We start from the raw sequence: 21,642 nt of genomic DNA on the forward strand, positions 1-21,642 counted from the left end.
CCAATGACTTGATCGTGCATTAGTCCACACCACACATTAGAATCCCTTTGTGTCTCACGGTATTCATGGGGGTTTTCCGATCCCCATATGCACAGATTATGGCGATTAACAATGCTAGAAACATGAAAGGATGCTTGCCGCTACCTGGCGTGAAATTGACTATCGACTTAATATTCTCCTTCCGACGAAGGGGGGCATACGTTGAAGTTCATTGACAAGGGTCATGAAACTTTTTGAGTCTATCTAACCATTTATGTTATTAATTTTAATCTATCTTTATTATTTTATGAGTCAACTATCATACATCAAAATGGTTCAACTTTATAAACACCCTGTATTTTAACTATCTTTGATGAATTAAATGTCTATTAATATTCAAAATTATGAGAAAACATTATACATAACATCTCAGATATGCTCTACGTGAACTCATAACAGGAAAATATTCGAGTTTTTCTATTTAGATGAACATAAAAATTCCTAACTTGTAAATATTTAATACATTATGCAGTAATTATCACGAAATTTATGTGAATTTTGATTCATTTCGTGATAAATGCATCAAAATTCATAGTCATTAAAAAAAAAATGAGGATCATTGTTTAGATATATAGCGCGCCAGCACAGTTAGTAAATCATCAATGTTTATGAATCGTTGAAATTCGTCATTTTTTGTTTTCATTGAAATGAAAACTAAAAAGAGATTTGGAAGTCTGAAATTTAAATTTAAAACAAAACCCTATTAATCCCTCATATTTTTATACATGGAAAGCGGTTATCAAATAGACATGTTTTGTTTCGTTTAATTTGGCTTGATTTATTACTTTATTTATCATTATTTTTTTTTTTACTAAAAAGTTCTACAGAAATAGATGCAGCTAGTGTGTATAACTTGGGTTCTAAACCTTCGGAATATGAGGACTCCTGAAATCTCCAACATCAGAATATATTCTCAATAGTTTAATGAAGATAAAGGTCGGAAGTCCCGAAAATGATAATTTTGCTGGGGAAATTTCCGTATCGTGATCTGTGTCAGAATAATGGCAACTTCCGGGCAGCGGGCAGCTAGAAATTGGCAGAAAAAAAAGAAGAAAAAAAAAAAAAAAACAGAAAGAATCCAACTCGAAAGGTGTCTAAAGGTTCATAGGAAAGGTTCATAGCCACCTCCGGGCAATTATACAGGGTGCGTAGCGTTTTTAAAAAGTGCTTAATGGTGCTTATTTTCGATTTTCGTTTTTTAAAAGCCCTTAAAGGTGCTTTTTTCATTGGGTGTTTTTAAAAAGTGCTTAGTTTTCCTTTTTCAAAATGAAATTTTTTCTTTACCATGTTGATTTTCCCTACGAATTGTGAAAAAAGACGCAGCTCACATTGTTCTATTCAACGTTTTCACAACTCATTCAACCCCAATCTATTTCGGCGTATTGTCAGTCCGTAGCGTATGAGAATGCCATTCGTTTTACACGATTCAAAATTTCATGATTTTTGACAGTTGTCAAAAACAATGCCAAAAGTTTTTTTTTTTAAATGACGGTTAAAACAAGATAAAATCGTCAATTGTCAAAAACTTTTCCAACCCTGCCTAATTATGATATTTTTTTTAAAGTACTTAAAAATATCTTTTGAGTTCTTTAAAAGTGCTTATTTTTTGTTGAATAATTTGGCTACGCACCCTGTTATCAATGTGCGTGTTTTTTAAATTTAAAAGCTTAAAATCTATTTATCGGAGATGATTGTGCTCCGGAAAAAATCCGGATTTTTCTCTCACCGCGATCCGGAAATCCAAGATCCAGAAGTTTCAAGAAATCACCGATCACATTTATGCATAAAAATTTTTGTATATTTTATTTAAAAATATCAGAACTAGAATTCATGCTTGGCATCTCTTTCATTTCTAAATTTTTTTCTCTGATGGAATAATAAATGTGATGAGAGATAAAAGTGAACTTATACATAATTATTCATTTAAATTATGCTGTTTATAAATTGTTTAGCATTTCATTGTTTTGAAAATATCATTAATTTAAATTTATCATCAGGACATTAATTTCTTGAAAGGCGTCATTCATGATTTTACTCAAGAAATTTTCAGGATTTTCGAGTTGGGCTCACAATCACACCTGATTTATCGATTATAGCGATTGTTTTTGGCGAGACAGATACGGAATATCCATTTCACTTTTTGCCTATTATGTCACAATTTGTCGAGTTAACAAAAAAATAGATTTCTATTTTCTTTACTTTCTTTCTTTTTTTTAAGATATATAAAATTCGTATGCGATAATTCCATGTAAAAATTAATTTCAAATAAATTATTTTTATTATATTACTCAATAATAGTAAAAAAAAAATTAATCAAGCAAATATCACATCTTCTGAAACTTAAAAGATAAACCCCTAAATTTATAAGAATATGAATTCAAAATTGTGAGTAAAAGTTTCTTCGTTTGGTTTTAAAATAGTTTTAGACTCTGTTATTACTTTGAAGGATTGTGCATTTATTTATTTATTTTTTTACTTTCAGGAAGAAGTTTCTTCCGATGAAGAACAAAAGTAAGTAAACTTTTACCTGACTTGAATTATGCAGTTCTTCATAGGGTAACATGTGACTTACAGTCAAATATGTCGTATTAGTCTAAAAAATTGAGCTGTTAGTCATACAGATTTTGAAATCATTTTTAATTAGGTAATTTTAAATTACAAAATACCTGTTTGTAGGAAAAATCAGTTTTGGGGACTGAAAATTTAAAAACGCCATTTTTGAAATTTCACAACTTGGAAACTATTTTGCTTATTTATTGTGTTTAAATTTTTTACTTCGTCATTTAGAATCACAGATTTAAAATATTTTTTTATACTATAACACAATTTTTTTTCTCCCAACAATAAATAAAATATTAAAAAAAATATTATGTATTTTTTTGTCAAGTTTTGTAAAAAATATTTTTGTGAAAAGAATATTTTTAGGGAAAAAAAGCAACTTTTTGAAAAAGGAAAATTATTTTTAAAAACATTGAAAAATATGTTATGTTTGATATTAAAAATGTTTAAAAAAGGATGCGATTTTATTAAATATTTAAAAAGATAAAAAGAAAATGTTTTGAAGGACATTTTGTCAATATCTAAATTGCTACAAAATGGATTTGAAAAGTTAGTCATCGATATTTAATAGAAAAACCAGGCTCTTTACCTCTGTTGTAGGCATTTTTTTTTTATTTTTTAAAGTTGCAATGTAAATGTTATCAACTTAATTTCGATCGTGTAAGCGACAGATCAAGACATATAAAAATGATTTTTTTACAGGAATAGAAAAATAGTCAATCTGTTAAAAGAAATCACAAAAAAAAGTTTTTAAAATTTCTATAATTTTCGCAGAAATTGCATGTTTGGAAGCAACTCGCTAAGTTAAAAAATAAAAATTGAAGGGATAATTTTTTTTTCGTCTGCCTTGCAACATTTTCCTACACTTTATTAAGTCATATTCTTGTCATTTCGGTGGAAGAAAATTCCAAGTGACATTCAGAAATTATCTTCAGTCTGATATTCCAAAATCCCTTAAACTGTTACTTCAATACTTTCTCTCATTTAGTTTTTAAATTGATCTCTACCTTCATCGTATTATAAAAGAGTTTTAAATGCTCTTTTGGTCTAAAGATGTTTAATTTAATCTTTGCATATAGCTACGTGCCCATATACTAGTGCAAGAAATTTCTTTTTATTAAAAATTGACTACTGAAATTCTGTGCGTTTTGTCACTTGACGCGTATTGATTACTTTGAAGATAATACTGATTTGCCACGCATGATTTTAATATTAATATTTTTGTTTTTTTAGAGTCCGGCCAGTAGGCCTTTGTAAGAAACGCCGCCTTTGTTCATCCTCGAGCGAAGATGAAAGCTTCTCTGCTCAGGTGAGTTCATTCTTCTAACTGACCACACTTTTATTATGTTCTGTTCTGTTTAGCATCTTTTTTGTAGATTTGTAGTTAAGGAATATTTGCTAAGAATGTGTTTTTAAGTTTTATATTCTGAAAAAATATAAATGAAAAATTAAATTATAAACTTTCAAAAACTCAGTGCGTTTTAATATGTACAAAATTTTTTGTTTTAAAAAATTATGCTACTTTAATATAACACAGTATTCATTTTTAACGATTAAATTAAAATACGGCATGATGTCAAATTAATATATTTACCATGTCTAAGCAAAATAATAAATCATAAAATCCAAATTAAAATAAAGTATAAAAGATAAATAGCGCAATTTCTTAAATGTGTGTTCCGTATATTTTATAAAACAATAAATAATAACAATACTAAGCACTACTTTTTTAAAATGCTATCAGTTATAAACCGGTATACTAGAAGTTTTTTTTTTTTTTTTTTTTTTTTGCTATAATAGCATAAATCAGTAAAAACATGAACAGTTGAAGCTATCTTAATCATTTAAATATTAAATTAGAGCTGCAATTCTAAGACAAATAATTTTGCTTTAAAATCCTTCAAACAGGACTACCATATAGTTACCATTAAATTACAATTTAAAAAACTTTTTCCTGCCCATAATTTTTTTCAAAAAAAATATTGTATATGATATTTACGCAAATCTGAAACGAAAACTTGTTTCTTGTAAGTTATTCTTTTAAATTTAGAATTATGGTTTGCTAATAAATTTTAAACTTATTTAAAAGTGTTGAATTTGTTTTTATTTTTTGCGAAATAGGAGATAATTAAATTTTTTGGTAGTTTACAATATGGTTTACGACAGTTTTAAACAGCTTTAAGCTGGAGTGAATATGATGGCATTAATCCCATTAATAATATTTTAGTGGTAGTTGAAATATCATCATTGACCTTTGGCCGTTACGTGTGATTTGGATGTAAAAATATGATAATTGTCTCAGAGAAATAAATAAAATCATTTAAGAAAAATTGATTTATTAATTATTGAAAATGGCCATAATTCAAAAATAATAGGAAAGGGCAGCACCTCATAATCAGTATTAGGTTTGAAAATACTGTTTTTCATTTGGATATTGAGCATTATTTTGAAAAGCATTGCTCGTAAAAGTAAATATATATGCATTTTAATATTTTAACAAGATTCATGTGGTCTTTAAGAACGTAAGAGATCCGTAGCATCAGTATTGTAACTATAAAAGTTATCTTTAACTTTAAAATTAAAATTTTGAGACCAGAAATTTTGAGTTAAAGAAATTAAATATTTTAAGTTTTTGTGCCTCCATTTCAGTATCTTAAGAGCTTTACAAATTCTGTATCGTATCAGCTATATATAAGAAAAAGAAATCATAGTAGCGGTGTAATGAATGTAACTTATCGTAATTGAAGAACATGTTGTGTGACATTTTATGGTGAGTTTGCGAAAAAAAGTTTCAGAATGTATCAAAACATTAGGGTGCTATTTGAAAATCATCTTTGTCCAAAGAAGACCATCTGGCTGAATGAAGCGATTTTTTAAACAATTCAGCAGTAGCATTTTTAAAAAGTGCTGCTTCTTTTCGATTTTTGTTTTTTAAAACACCTTAAAGGCCTAACCAGTTAAAGGCCAAAACACTAACCAGTTACCTAAATTAATCAGTTAATTGGAACGCCTAAAACTTGCAGGCAATGCCTGAAACTATTCATATTTCACACATTTCCTAAGCATTCCATATAATAAAAAACCTGAAAAGTATAAAATGCATTTCCAATTCGTTTCGAAAGTAATGAAATGTAATTCAAACGTCATTGAAGCTTACCATATTACAGCATGTAAATTAATTTCTTCATTTGTATATGAACATTTTGTTTCCTTGTATAAGGCATGAATTCTTCAAAGCCTAAATTTTGTTTTATCCAACTTTCCCTACGCATTTTGAATACATTTTTTTAATGGCGCTCTCATTATTTTTTCTTAATAGCATTTGAATTTTTGAGGAATGCACGGAATTTTAATTTACAGAATAGCCTTATCACAACCTTTTTTTCTTACTTTGCCTAATATCATTTGTCATTCTATAGAATGGCAAATTACATATAGTGTCTATGGAAATACATATAGTGTCTATTACATATAGTGTCTAGGGAAAGTATGTAATAATTCTCATATTTCGTACTTTGCCCCCCCCCAAAAAGGACTAGCATTTCATGCAATGTCACGGAATGTTTCATACTTTGCCCAGGTAACATATACATGCATACAACTCTGAATTAAAGGTTCATAAATGAGTTTCATTAAAAAATTTTAAGAAGCATTTTAAAACTTCGTTAAATAAAACAGGCAACTTAATTTGTCACGAATCGCCAACAAGACTGAGAATTAGTATAACCCTGAAACGGAAAAATATTTGTGGTAAGAAATTAATAATAAAGAGTTATAAATAGATTTTTGTTTTCCATTAGGCGTGACAGTGAGTAATAAACAGTTAGCCATTACTTTGATCGATACGAAAAGAATAAAATATTTTATGTTAAATTTTTATAAAAACTAACTAGTTGATTTAATTTAAATATAATATAATTAATAATGATTAGTAAATAAGTTTAAGTTATTAAAGAAATTTTAAAAGCTAGGAAATATTGTGTCATCACTGAGTGAACTTTTAATTAATAAAACCAAAGTATTTTAAAAGTTCTTTTAATTGCTCAAATTGATTATTTTTTATAAATTAATAATTCGTCTATTTTACAAGTATTTAAAAATATGTAGTGTACCGAAATTTGGTTCAAACCGTGCTATCTTCCCCCCCCCTTTTTTTTACTTGGTAATATATTTTACAATCAACATAATTTTTTTTTAAATAATTATTTTTTTTAAAAATTAGATGTAAATAAAATGAAGCTTATCATAAAATGGACATAAAAAGCTTTACGTAGATTTAAGCTGATATAAAGAATTTGAAGAGATGCTCTAAGGATGACGAGATGCTAGAACCTGTGGGACGGGAGCGCTAGGTTCTGGGTTCGATCCTCGGATTGGGCAAGGTTGACTCAGCCTTTCATCCCTTCAGTGGGTTGATAAATGAGCACCAAGAATGCTTGGGAACTAAACACTGGGGGTTTCGCGTTCGGCTGATCACCTAACCAGAACAACTGCTTCTGCACCCCAGAGCATAAGGTCAAGAAAATTGAGATGGGCACTGTAGGCCTTGGCCCTCTATGGGCTGTCTGGCTACCGGGTTTAGTTTAGCTCTTATTGTTACACGGGCCTTGACTGCTAGACATAAAGACACCAAACTGTGATTGGAAAAATTACAATATGAGACTACAATGAATATAAATTTGTCCATTGTTCACCTCGCATTATATTTTCCTATTACAATTCAAAAGAATTGTTTCTCTTACAACTCAGACAAAACCTTCTTTTACAGAAAGGGAGGTCGCATGGATGAAAGAACATAAAATGAAGGGGGGGGGAATAGTTAATGCCCGTTTTTCAGAAAAATAACGAAGATTTCTAAGTTTGACAAATTTATGACGTGGGTGGGTTTGCTGCTGTGCTGGGGTTTGGTTTTTCCTCGAATTAGCTTTCTTAGATAAATCAGCTTTCTTAGGCATTGTTTTTCCACTATGATCTTCAGTTAAGTTAATTTAATTAGATTATTAATTAGATATCAAAATTGATTAGATATTTAATTAGATTGATTAACTTGATTACTATTTAGTTAATTGAGCGATGATGGTTCTGGGGCCATCTAATGAGGTTTGAATTCCAACAATCGCGATACGAAGTCCGCATCCGGCTTGCACCGACTACAGTGCTGACGTAAAATATACTTAATGGTAGAGGAATCATCAGGGGTCTGTTTAGAAGAAATATGCGTCCGTTAACGGACCCTTCACAAAATATCTTTTCATTAAAACGGACCCTTCACAAAATATTTTAACTTAAAAACGGACCCTTCACAAAATGATTTTTCTTTTAATCGGACCCTTCACAAATTATCTTCATTATTATTTTGTTAATCGAATAAACCCTTTCCAGGGCAGAAAACAAGAAAGATGGATATAAACGAATTAAGTTTTGTCTTCGGCAGACGATTCTTCCATTATTCGTCCGAAATTAATATTCTGCGTTCAGCAGTATAGGCTTAATACCAAATATTTGTATGTTGCATCTCTAATTTAGAAGCAGCAATTGTTGTTTATTTTTTAAAATTTAATTTTTTTAATTATAATTTTACAGTGTTGAGCATAGTCTTGTATATCTTTACAATTTAAGAACTCCTTGAAAAAGTTTTTTTTTGCAATAGCGGACCCTATTTGCACAAATTCATAAAAGCGGGCCCTGGTTGAAAGAATGTGAGTAATTTTTTCACAATTTCACGAAAAACGGGACCTTTTCACAAAATGTCTGGACGGATCATGGTGTGTGATTCACGTTGCCGTGAGTCTAACAGTGGGAGGTTTTCGTGTTTTTCCTCTCCATGTAGCGCGTGTTAGTTCCACCAAAAAGTCCTCCACGAAGGCAAATTTCTGCCAACTCGTGATTATTTCTGGCAACAATACTTTTCACTAGCTTATGAATAAATTAAATTTGGGGTGCATCCTCCCTGCTTAATAGGTTAAGAGAGCAATTTGTAATTATTATTTTTTTTTTCTTCAAATAAGTGGCAATAAAGCAAGGTGTAATTTGATAATGTCTTTTTTTCCCTTCTAAACATGAAAGGTCAATTGTCGAGTCAGACCACAAAGATATATTATCAAGATTTTTAAATAGTTCCTTGAGATGTTTCACCATTCTTGCGGCTATGATAGCTCTCATTAGCTCCAATCTGGGTAGAGTTAATTTCTTAAGGGGTGCTAGTCTGGACTTAGAAATTACAAAACTAGTACTAAAAGTACTTCTAGATGTTTTGTACCTGAAGTATGCTACAGCACCAAAAGACTTCAGTGAAGCATCGGAAAATACGTGTAGTTGCATGTCTTTGTCTACTAAATTTAATTCGGGAAAATAATATCGAGGAATATTCAAGTTCTGAAGTTCATTAATTTCATCGCACCATTTGTCAATTAATTCACCACTAACATTCTGTCAGAGATGTTTGACTTCAATGAACTGTGTCTTAACGATCAGTCCACTGAGGGACTTAAATTTCGATGAGCTACGTTCATAATTTTGCCATAATTCAATATTTCGTTTTAGCTCAGATTACAGGTCACGCGATTTTTCCAGATGATAAGTGATTAATAATGGTCGGAGTTAATGCTTTTTTCCCCCATCATACTAGCCGTGCATTTTTCCATATATGTCTTTGCATTTTCACGAGTCTATGATTTGATTCTGGACTCTGCGCTGCAAAACAAAACAAGAATCCAAAACTAAAGCTGATGCGTTTTCAGAAATAAAAGAAAATATTTTTTAAAAAGATAAAGAAACTGCAGACTTTACAGAATCTCTCATTTTAAAACAGGAAAGGAATTTTTTTTTTTTATAAAAGTATTTCTGTGAGATAAGTAGCATGAAATTCTCTTAGTAGCGTATTTTTAAGATTTGTAGCTTTTGAAAAATAATAAGTAGCCCAAAAAGTAGTGGGTAGCCCAAATTCGATTTTGTGTAGCGGGCAGTTCTAAAAGTAGCCCAATCCGCTACTTGTAGCCCAATCTGGCAACACTGGGCATGAGTGTATCGAGAACAACTAAAAATAAATATAATTTGATTGGCGACGAATTGACGCCGCCAAAAAGAATTAATTCGTAACAATTATTATTATTATTATTTCATAAATTACTGTTACAGCCATGGTGGCTCGCGGAATTGAGCGTTCGCTTTCCAATGAGGTGAACCGGGTTCGAATACCCCACCCGGCTCGTATCGATCACAGTGCTTATGTGGTACCCTCAGTGGTAGACGGATCATAGGTTAGTCCCCTTGCTGTCAGGCTAACCGAGGGAGGTTCTCGTGGTCTTCTTCTCCATTTAAGGCAAATGCGGGTTAGTTCCATCAAAAAGTCCTCCACGAAGGCACATTTCTCCTAATACTTGATCCAGGACTTCCGTTGTCTTCTGGATTGGGTTCAAAATTACAAGGCTGCAGAGTTTAACATTAGTAGTCGTAAACCCAAAAATCATCTTTGTGAGTATAACCAGATGATCTTCATATTTTTCGAAATATTTAATTCAGCACAAAAATAAAAATAAATCGCAATTTAAGTGTCAGTGTAAAACAATATTTATAAAATAATTTATTTTAACCAAGATTAAATTGAACTTAAGATTATCAACTTTAGCTTTATACGCAAAGGAAAGCAACAAAAATGGATTTCAGATTGCTTGGCGGTAATAGGATTCCAGCTAACTTTTCATCATCATCTCAATGAAATTATTATTTTATAAGCAACCACTTTTTGTTATTGATCAGGCCGAGCCATTGTGGCTCAGAAGATCAGGAGTCCCCTTGCCATCAGGCGAACCGTGGAATGATATCATGTTTTCCCTCCCTATGTAACACAAATGCGGTTTAGTTCGATAAAAAAACTCCACGAAGACAAAATTTCTCTCAATATTTGATCCAGGAGTTCCCTCGTCTTTTGGATTGGGTTCAAAATTACAATACTACGGAGTTGAATATTAGTAGTAGTAAACCCTAATTGGTTGAACAACCCGGTTGTTCAACTGCGGTTATAATATTTAATAAACTAATTCTAACAAAAATAAATTTATAATAACTTTTAAGTTTTATTCAAGTGCAAGTGGAAAGCAACATACGGTAGCACCATGTAACAAGAGAATAAAATGTACTTAATTTCTATGCTTAATTTTGCTTATTTTTGCATGCTTAATTTTCGTTTTCTTTTTTTTTCAGTAGTGAAAAATAATCCATTTAAAAAATAAAGATAATTTTCTAATAAAAATTCAATTAAATTTTTCAGAAAAAGGGAGCCAAACGCTTGAAGAAGCGTCATGAAGAGTAAGTAGTGATTTATAATTATTATTATTGTAAGATTTAACGCATGAAAGAATATATTTTTATGTTTTCAATGCTGATTTCCTAAATATATTTCATTCGCAAAAAATAACTTCAAGTTTAATAAACTAAAGTTAATATTTTTCTAAAGATTTTAAATTTTTATTTCTAGACTTTTTAAAATGGGTCTTAATAGTTTGATAGGTTATGTATTTTTCACCATCAGAGTTTAGAGAGAAGTCCTTTTCGTGAGTACTTCATTGAACATCGTTTGCTGTCAAGGAAATTAGGCGTGGTTTGACTCATTGAAGATTTTGATGAAAATAATAGTTGAAGATGAAAACATAATTAATAAAACTTTTATTTAATAGTTGATACAAATTATTATTAATTTTATACATAAGACTTTTTAAGTTATATTACACAATAATACTAATAAAGGACAATTGATGTGAATCCCACATGACCTGTCTAATCAAAAGCCAAATTAAATAGTAATTGAATTGTTCCCAACAGACAGTTGTTGTTAATTTACGTCGCACTAGAGCTGCACAATGGGCTATTGGCGACGGTCTGGGAAACATCTCGGAGGATGATCCGAAGACATGCCATGACAATTTTGATCCTCTGCGGAGGGGATGGCACCCCCGCTTCGGTAGCCCGATGACCTGCGCGTGAAATCGAGCACTTTACGGTAGCACAGTTTAACGAGGACCCATACCGCACACCCTCGGTCCCTACTCAGACTGATCCAAGTGGTCACCCACCCGCACGCTGACCGTAGCCAGTGATGCTTGACTTCGGTGATCTGCTGGGAACCGTGTCTTAACGATCAGTCCACTGCGGGACCCCAACAGACAGTTATCGAAAAATAATTTTCGGGGATTTATCGAAAAATAGCATAGTCCAAAATAAGACCCCTTAATCAATATTAGGTTTGAAAAATACCTTGGCGATCGCCAACAAGAGTAACTGAAACATATTTGAGGTAAGAAGAATAAAGAGTTATAAATGTTTTCGATTACAGTGAATGAATGGGTCTGCATTGGTAATGAAATAAAAAAGGCTTTTAAAGCTACTCTACTGATTGGCATGCACGATATTTATATAAATATTTTTGTTCTTTTAGCGAGCTGGTGCTACCAACCTGCTCTTGTTGTGTGGGCCGGAAGCGTCGTCGTTCTTCCAGCGATGATGACAACCTCCCTGAGGCTGTGAGTTTAGTCTTTTGAATTATAATGGAATCACTTTTAATGTTTTCTGCACTTTTTTTTTTATCAATTTTTTCTTTTTTGAATAAAAAAAAATCAACCTATTTTTTATTTTGTAAATAAATATAAAGAACTAAAACAAAATTAATACACAAGTTTTAAGATGAAATTTTAATTTTTTTATGTGTAAGAAAAACAACATTTAATTTACCATCAGTGTTCAATTCCGAATTATCTCTGGTAAAAGGAAAAAAAGTTAAATATTAATCTTTGTATGATAGTTTTTTAAAAAAGGGACAACATAAAATGATACTTTCCTGTGAAGTGATGCGCCATTTTTTTTTTGTCGATGTAAATTCAGCAACCATCGTAAATACAATCGCACAAAACACGTGTCCTACAATCCAACAGTAAAACACCTAAATAAAAACTTGACAAAGATCAAATCACAGCTGATTATTATTATAATTTAAGACAAGAAAACAAACCGAATTCTGCTACGTCCGAATTTTCTCGAGATAATAAATATTCGCAATATACCAGAGTTAATTCGGATTTATTAGGAAAGTGGTTAATAGAATGCGTCATTGTAACTGAGTGTTGGATACTTGTCTGAATAATTAGTGCTCGCAAAGTCACTATCTATATTAAATCGATAGCCGGCCAGCCAATGGCTGCGGGTTCGAATCCTGCTCTGGGCATGGATGTTTCTCTCTCTTGTGTTGTCCTCTGTTGTGTGTGATGTATGAATGTGGCCCACCCTATAAACGGGTTTGTGGCGTGGGCAACGTTACTCGCCTGGCAGTGTGGCGTTATTCGCCTTCGTGACTTTGGTTCACAGGAGCCCACTGGGTAACGTGAAATGAGTTACAACTCTGGCATCTTCTAAGGCGAAACGAATGAAGTTCAGTGCCTGCCATTGGAGAAAAAAAATATTAAATCGTTATCTTGGAGTTGTCTTTATTTGTAAGTAAATTGTGAAGCCAGACTTTTAGAAATAAGTGTCTCTTCAAACATGCTGTTTGTTTAGTGGTCCTAAAAATTCTGTCATTGCAAAAGAGCTGTTTGTTACAGAAACTAAATAGATATTAAATTAGATAATAATTTTCGCATTAGAGTTCAGGAAAACATATCCCAAATTCGTCAATGAATGACATTTGATAAATTAATTGAATTATTGAAATTCAAATTTTTTTTTAACTATTCCAATTTTATTCCATGAAAGCATCCTAAGCGAATGTTCTCATTATCAAAACTTATTTGGCCCATCTTGCTGACGGGGTCTGGTTAATTACTAGTCAAAAAAGCATTTTTAAAAAAAAAAAAATGCTAAATTGTCTCATTTTTACATAAAAATTTTTGCAAATATTAAACTGATGCTTCCAATGAATCGTGTTTAACCTCAATTCTAATGAGAGTACAAATGTACACAGAATACAATACTTCATTTATCTAAATGGAAATGTCAGATGCATTTGTTATAAGAGCAAAATTATACTTTTCTTTAATAAAACCACGCACTATCAGAATGGTATTTGAATCGAGCTTAGAGATTTTTTAAAGATTTTTTAGAGATTATTTCTGTTTAAATCCTTTTATTTCTGCACTGTAAAGCAAAATAATTATGGAAACTTTTAATGGTTTGAGGAATTTTAAAAGAAAGTGTTATAGTAGAATCTATTGTATTTTCGAGATGGCTTTAAAATTATCTCTTCCTTTAATTTGAATAAAACTTCCTTTAAGCCTCATATAACTCAGAATGCAATTTGATATAAAATAATGATAAGTATAATAATAATAATAGTAAATAATCTGCGATTAATAACCTCTCTTGAGGGCTCTCAATTTATCGACCTAAAAGTACTTGGAATCACTGACGCTCAACACTGAAAGTATTTTAACATTTAATATTTTTAAATTGAATAAAGGTTTTAATAGGAAAAACTAATTGAAAGTTTACACTTTCGTATGTATAAGTCTTCGGAAAAAATTAGTTGACATTTCTGCAAATTTGCAGCGAAAACTTAGTTATTATATATATTTAAAACTTTGTTTTGGTTTCTTTGTGTATTTTAAGTTGCTTGGTTTTAATTGTGTTGAATTTGTTTTTATTTTCAACAAAATTGGGGATGAATGCAGTTTATGATATGGTATAGTTTTAAATAACTTTACGCTAGTGAGAAAACTTAATTTTTGAAACTTTCATGCAAAATATTATTAGTTCTTTTTTTTTCTTCTCAAATTCATTATTTTTTATGTATACACTCTACCACTATTTGAAAAATGGTTGAAAAATATAATACAACAATATAGGTTTATATGGCTTTAAATATAGTTTTTAAACAGCATTATTATTATTTTTTTGCAATATTCTTTACATCCTCACTTTATTCATTAAATTATATTTATTTCGAAAAGAGGCTTCCAAATTATCCTTTTTCGTTACGCAATCCCTGACTGTAATCAAATGAGACTTAAAAACTGTGATTTAAACTTTATTACAATATGAAACTACAATTAATAAAAATTTGTCATTCGTTTGCCTCACGTTAGTTTCTCCTTTTACCATTCAAAAGAATTGTTTCGCTTACAACTCTGGATGCGCAAATCTATAACGTGGAAAAAGTGGTTCTCTCCGAGAGTTATTACAAATTTAAGATGGGCCGGGCTGATGTTCGGTTTTTTTTCCGAATCAGCTTTCATGCACATAAACCATTCTTCATCTATATATGCATTGATTACTGTTTAATTAACTGTGATTCTACCAAAAATAATTTTACAACTTTATTCAAGAGCACGTGAATAGCAATATATTGCAACAACTAAATGAACTTCTCGAAAGCAATGTGTTTAATTTCAGCAGTGAAAAATAATCTATTTACTTAATTTTCTAATATAAATTCAATTTAATTTTCAGGAAAGAAAGATGAAACGATCGAAGTGGGAACACGAAGATCTGTAAGTAGTTTTATTATTAATATTTTAATGCTGAAAATGTTCTTGAGAAGCTTTTCAACCGATCTTTGTTTTGACTGCTGCTCATTCGACATTTATTTCAAAAGTTTTTAAAGTAAACTTAATATTTTTCTTTATTTTTAAACTCAAATGTTTTGGAGAAATATTGTCATATTTGAATCTCTTGTATTATCGTTTGTGTTTTGACACCCTTATTGAGTTCAATTTTATTAAGTTTATAATACAGGGATGAGATTTTCCCGCTTTTTACCGGATTTCCGCCTTTTTCGCTTTTGTCTCGAATTTCAGCCCTTTTATCAAAAACTCAGATTCTCTAAAAGTTCAAGTTTTTTTTAATATAAATATTCCGCTTTTTCTGAAAATTCAGCCGTTGAAATAAAATAATTACATTTATTTCCGATTTGATATATAGATATAATATATCGAAGGATATATAGAAAATTCAAACTACGTAACTGCCAATCCTTCCACATATCTACTTATTTTAGTTATTAGCTTTTACGATCAGAAAATAAGATTTCCTCATTTTTACCCGTCCGCTAGATAGCTCGTATTTTCGTAATCCAGACGTTGCTTGCTGCATTTTAATGTCAAACATCGATTTTCGTATTTACCTGATTTAAAAGTTGCGCGTTGCAATTCCTATTCTCGCGATTTTAATATTGTTCATTGCAATTCTTATTTACGAAATTTAAAAATTCAGTTCCGCGATTTGTATACAGGCGTTTTTAAAATTCTATGCAACGATTCGTATTCACGCGAGTTTAACCAATGTCGTGATTCATTTTTGCCGTTGTAATATCCAACATCTGGTTTCGTATTTACATGCGATTTAAAAATTAGGCCTTGATTTCGTATTCGCGCCATTTAGAAAATATGCATCGTAATTTTTATTTACGCGATCTGAAAGTTACGCATCATGATTTGTATATTCACATTTTTGAAATCCAATATCGAGTTTCAATATCGTGATTTATATTCATGCAATTTTAAATTCCGTTATCGCGATTCTTGTAAAAAGTAAGTTTTTTTCTTGAATTAGTTACTATAAATGTGGCAGTTTTTCTGTCGACGATTATTGCTATATATAGGCATTACAATATCAGCGAAGCTGGATGAGAATATGTTTCTGATATTTTTGCTATAAATCACGTAAGATTTACTCTCGTGAAAATTCAGTTTTTTTTCCCTTTTGGTCAATCTCATCCCTGATAATACAATGTACTCGAGCATGATATTTTTAAATTTCATTTATTATTGAAAACATGCATTTTAACAAAACATGATCTTTTCAGGGGCGCTTTTGGCGTACACATGGGGATCATGCACCAAAGATACTGGGGCAGAGGAAAAAGATCTGCCATTCTCGAAGCCATACAGCAAGAGAGGTCAAGGTTGCAGGTAATTTTTTTTTTAAAATTAAATGTTTACCATTGGATGCACCCTCCCGAATGAGCCCCCGAAAAACGTTGCATAGATATTAAATTTAAATAGTAAATTAAGTAATTTGGATTAATTTGATTGGTATCTTTACCTCAGCCAAAATTTCAAATTAATTTGGATCTAAGTACCCTTCTTCTTGCGCAGAATGATTTTTCAGAGACTTTCGACATCAATATGGGTGTTCGATAGATAGCACTATAGCCTCTAATTTTCTATTTAGTACAGTACAGAACTCGTTATCCGGAAATCAAAAAACCGGAAAACCGGAACGAAATTCGATAAATTTTCCTGCCATTTTCAAACAAAAAAAAATTTTTCCTCATAGGATTTTAGGATTTTTCTTTCCATTTTGAAAGATATTTATCTTACCATCAGTTTGGAAATAATCATTAGTGTATTACTTTATCGTTTTTTGTTCTTTTTAATATTATTTTCAATTTTTTTTTTTAGTTGGGTTTAACGGTAAAAAAAACGACTTTTTGTAGCGATTCAGAAAACCGGAAAAATCAGTTATCCGGAATAGCGATGGTCCCGATCGTTCCGGATAATCGGTTCCCTATACTTGAATCCTTCATTAGAAAATTAGATATCAAAGACTTAATTACCAGTAAAACGACTCGCAATTTGTGCCTCTGCTGATGACATAACAATATTAGGTGAAAATTTTAAATGATTTAATTGCATCAACAAACAGTAGCATGCTTTACTTAATGAACAAAAAATAATATATATGAAGAAAAAAAAAACTAATATTACCAGGAACTACAGTGAATGTTTTAATGTGCTATCGTGGATGGTTTTGCATATCTAGACTCAGTTATAAACACTTCAAATACAATTTCCGAAGAAATTTCTTAAAGAATTCGGAAAGGGGACCAACACTCAACGTACCCATTACTGGTCAAATGACGGTTCAAGAACTTTGGCATCGAAAATGCGCTTATCGTTTTTGCACATTTAACTTCATGACTTTTTCTAACAAAATCTTTCTTTTTTATATACAGTTAATAATCTATGATTATTTTTTCTATACATTTTGTTTGCTTCGAATACTATTTCTACCACAACCGGTCATTTGACAGGGAGACAACATTGTACATCAAAATCTATCATAATTGTAATTAAATAATTGCAGTAATATAAATACTACTAGCTTTTATTATTATCTTTTATGTATTTTTTTTAAAAAAAACTTTTTAGGCTGATTTCCAGGAACCTGGCCCATCCCATGCATCCATCTTTATTCCATCTCCTGTAAGTATCATGAACCACTTATCTAATGCCTTTTTATACTACTTTATTTAACTTTTAATTCCTAATAAAAATTCTTTTTTTATGAGAATTAAGTAGTATTGTTTCTATTACTTTCGAGAACAAAATGTAAATCAATAAATCTGTAAAAAAAAAAAAACAAAGCAAAAAAGAGCTTTATCATTTATGCAGGTATTCAAACAAATTAAGGCGATGTGAACTTGGGAGTTTTCCTATTAATTCTGGCAAGTGCTTCTCTGATCATGCTACAGGCCCAGATCAAATTGTATTAGATCAAATAGTATAATTATTGTGTAGAAATATAACCTATCAAACCAATAATCTAAATTTCATAAGATTATACTTATAAGAGAATTTGATTTATCTTCATTTAACTTTCAAACACTTCACAACTTAGCTAATTTACAAACTTGAAAATGCAATTGCAAAACCTAATCACGCATTTCGATAAAAGCAGAGAAAAAATTCTTCTCTTTGTTCAATATTTAATTTTAAGAAGTATAAGTATTATAGTATAACAAAAGAAATAATTAAATATTACAAAAAATCTCAAATGTTAGAGAACACATTCTTTTTGTTTTAATTTTTGAAAGGAATCAGACTGAGAATGTGTCAAACTTTTTAAATTAAGAATAACTTCCTTAAGTAAGCGCATTACATTTTTTTCTGTTCTTTTTCAGCTTTTTTAATGTGTCGGGATTTAACGATTCTTGTCAATTATTTTTACTAGACCTACTGTTACTTTCAGTTCTGAACTCAATCTATTTAAGAAAAGAAAAAGATTTTTCATTGATTTTTTTAATTATTGTTTTTCACTTTAAGCGTTACAATTTAATAAGGGTATTTTATTTTTAGCTTTGTTATAAAAAGTTCATTTTTTTTTTAAAAATTTATTTGATAAAATTTGATTATTTTTAAACCAATAAATCTTCAGTCATTTTTAATTATGAAAAAAAAATAAAGCAGAGCCTACATTTATTTAATTTGCTTTGATTTTTGAGAAAATTAAAGCAAATTTTGTGTTATTTTTTGTTAAAAAAAAATTGGCTATTAGTTAAAACAAATAATTTTTATTAATTAAAATAAAAAGTTAAGAAATGTTTTGACTCGTTTTGATAATTTAACAATTGTACTTAAAAAAAAATTTCATTTAATTTTTCTTAAAATTCTTTCAATACTTGTTTTTTTTTCTTTTTTTTTCTTTTTTGAAAATTTGTTAGATAGTCAGTATTGTTTCTAAACAAATAAATCTTAGTCGATTTTATTTTCAAAAAAGAAAATAATGATACATAAATAACAAACTGAAATTTTATTTTACACTTATTAAGCATAGAATTTGACCATTAGTAATGTAACTTTATTATTTTTAGTAAATAAATAACAAGGTCTAAGGTTTCAAAAGCACGTTCTTTTTTCAAAAATAATTTAAAATTTTTTTCACTAAACTGAACATTTCTTTGGTTTGTTTTTAACTTTCGTTTTTTTCCATTTAATTATAATGCATGATTGTAAAATATTTTGTTACGATTTTATTATTATTTTTAAACCAATAAATTTGAAGTCATTTTTAATCTTAAAAGAAACTAAAATAAAGCTTGTGTTTGTTATTACTTTAAGACATCTTTATTATTTTAATTGAAAAAATTAAGCAATGCTTTTGATAAATACACACGTGGGCAACCTTTGTGCTAAAATACAAAGTAAGGTAAACAACGTTTAAGAGCACAAAAATATTTATAACGTTGTTTACCTTAGTAATGCTTTTGATGCTTTTTTTAAAATTAAAGATTTTTTAGAAGAAACATTTTTTTAGAATTAAGACTTTTTTTCGTAATAGATTTATTCCCTTTATCTATTTTTGATTGATTTAAAGATTTCTGATGGAAAATTTTTGAGCCTATGCTAATTCGCGATACACTGCTATATCGCGTTGTCTAACAGACGATGTATCACGATATAAAATTTCCTACATCGCTCACTCCTAATCGTGAGTAAAAAATGTTTTCGTTCGGTTTTAAAATAGTTTTCCACTCTTTTACTTTGAAGGATTGTGCATTTATTTATTTTTCTGCTTTCAGGATGATGAAGATGACAATGGCGATGATGAAGATGATGAAGATGATGATTCATCTATTAGCATCCGACCAGTTGGCCTGTCGAAACGACGCAGACTTAGCTCTTCGAGAGATAATGAAACATCCTCTGAAGAAGTGAGTTCATTCTTCTAACTGATCACTTTTATTATTTTCTGTTCTGTTTAGCATCTTTTTTGTAGTTTTTAATCAGTAGTTTCAGTTTTCCATCTTCGACCAATCGATATCTTAGAGTTAATTACAATTGAGGTGGGATTTTTTTTATTTTTTATAACCGTCGTTGAACAGCCGGCACAATTTCGGGGTTACGATAATGTTCAATTTCGTAGCCTTGTAATTTTGAACCAATCCAGATGACAAAGAAATTCCTGGATCAGTACCCCCAGAGGTATAATTTGTAATGGGAACATGGAGGACTTTGTGACTCGACAGATTTAACGTGCATCAGTCACCATTTAATACACGGGTATTCTTCGTCTTGATTTTTTATTTATTTTATGACCGTCGTTGAACAGCCGACTCGATTTCGGGTTTACGACTACTAATCAAAGCTAACCCCATCCCGCCCGGGTAACGACTACTAATGTTAAACTCCGTAGACTTGTAATTTTGAATCCAATCCAAAAGACAAGGGAACTCCTGGATCAAGTATTAGGAGAAATTTGTCTTCGGACCGAAACCTTCCGGGATCGAAACCGGTTCACCTCATTGGAAGGCGAGCGCTCTATCCCCTGAGTAATCGCGTTCGACCTGATTCTTCCCATTAGCTGATCTAGCTTGCTGTCCATATTGCAACATCGGGAACTGGTTTCGAATTTTCTGACCATTGAGCGAGCTATTTGCTTAAAAACAAAACTTATTTTAGTTCGGAAATATTCTGAAAAATATGCATTGAATTAGTATTTGCCTATAAAGCTAATGAGACTGGAAAAAAATTGATCTGCAATTTCAATATTCGAATAGCTTTGAGAGGGAAGAGCAAGATAGCATTTAATTTATCTTAAGCTACTTTTGAATTTTTTCAACAATAGCATAGTTCTGCTAGCAGATAATTCAGTTTAATCCAAAATTAGTTTCATTGAGAGTTTACGATAGCTTCTTAATAATCTTAAATATTTTATTGCTTATGTGAAATGAGCGCAAGCACTGAGTGAAAAGAATAACTTTTTTCCCCAATTATCGGATTTTAGGACTCAATTTTAGGACTCATAAGTTTTAGGACTCAATCTTAATGCTTCGAGGAGATGATTTCAAATATGTTTATAAATTTTTGTAAATAAAATTTCAAAATACACCAAATTCAAAGACACCAAAAATCGCACTTTCTCTGAATAAACAAACCTGACTTTCTCTTGGCGGATTTTTGATCCCCAAAATTTAAGAGCTGACGCCATATGAAAAATATATTCCCAATAGTTTGATCAGGAGAATGGTCAAAAATCTGGTCTCCTAAATGGTAATTTTACTTTCTGCGTCTTTCATAAATTTTTTTTTAAGTGAATTGAAACTGATTTGCATGCAAGTATAAAATTCGTTTTTCGTAAGAAAATTCCATGCAAAAAATAAGTTTTAGTAAATATTTAGTAGTATAAATATTTACTAAACCCTTTATAATACACAAGTGGGCGACCTTTGTGCTAAAATACGAACTAAGGTAGACAACGATAAAGAGCACAAAAAAATTATTAAAAGCAAGCAAAAGCACAAAAAAAAATTTTTTTTTGTGCTCTTTAACGTTGTCTACC

Source organism: Parasteatoda tepidariorum, chromosome 7, assembly GCF_982258835.1.
Source record: "Parasteatoda tepidariorum strain Cologne lab strain chromosome 7, Ptep-v5.0, whole genome shotgun sequence".
Classification (NCBI taxonomy): domain Eukaryota; kingdom Metazoa; phylum Arthropoda; class Arachnida; order Araneae; family Theridiidae; genus Parasteatoda; species Parasteatoda tepidariorum.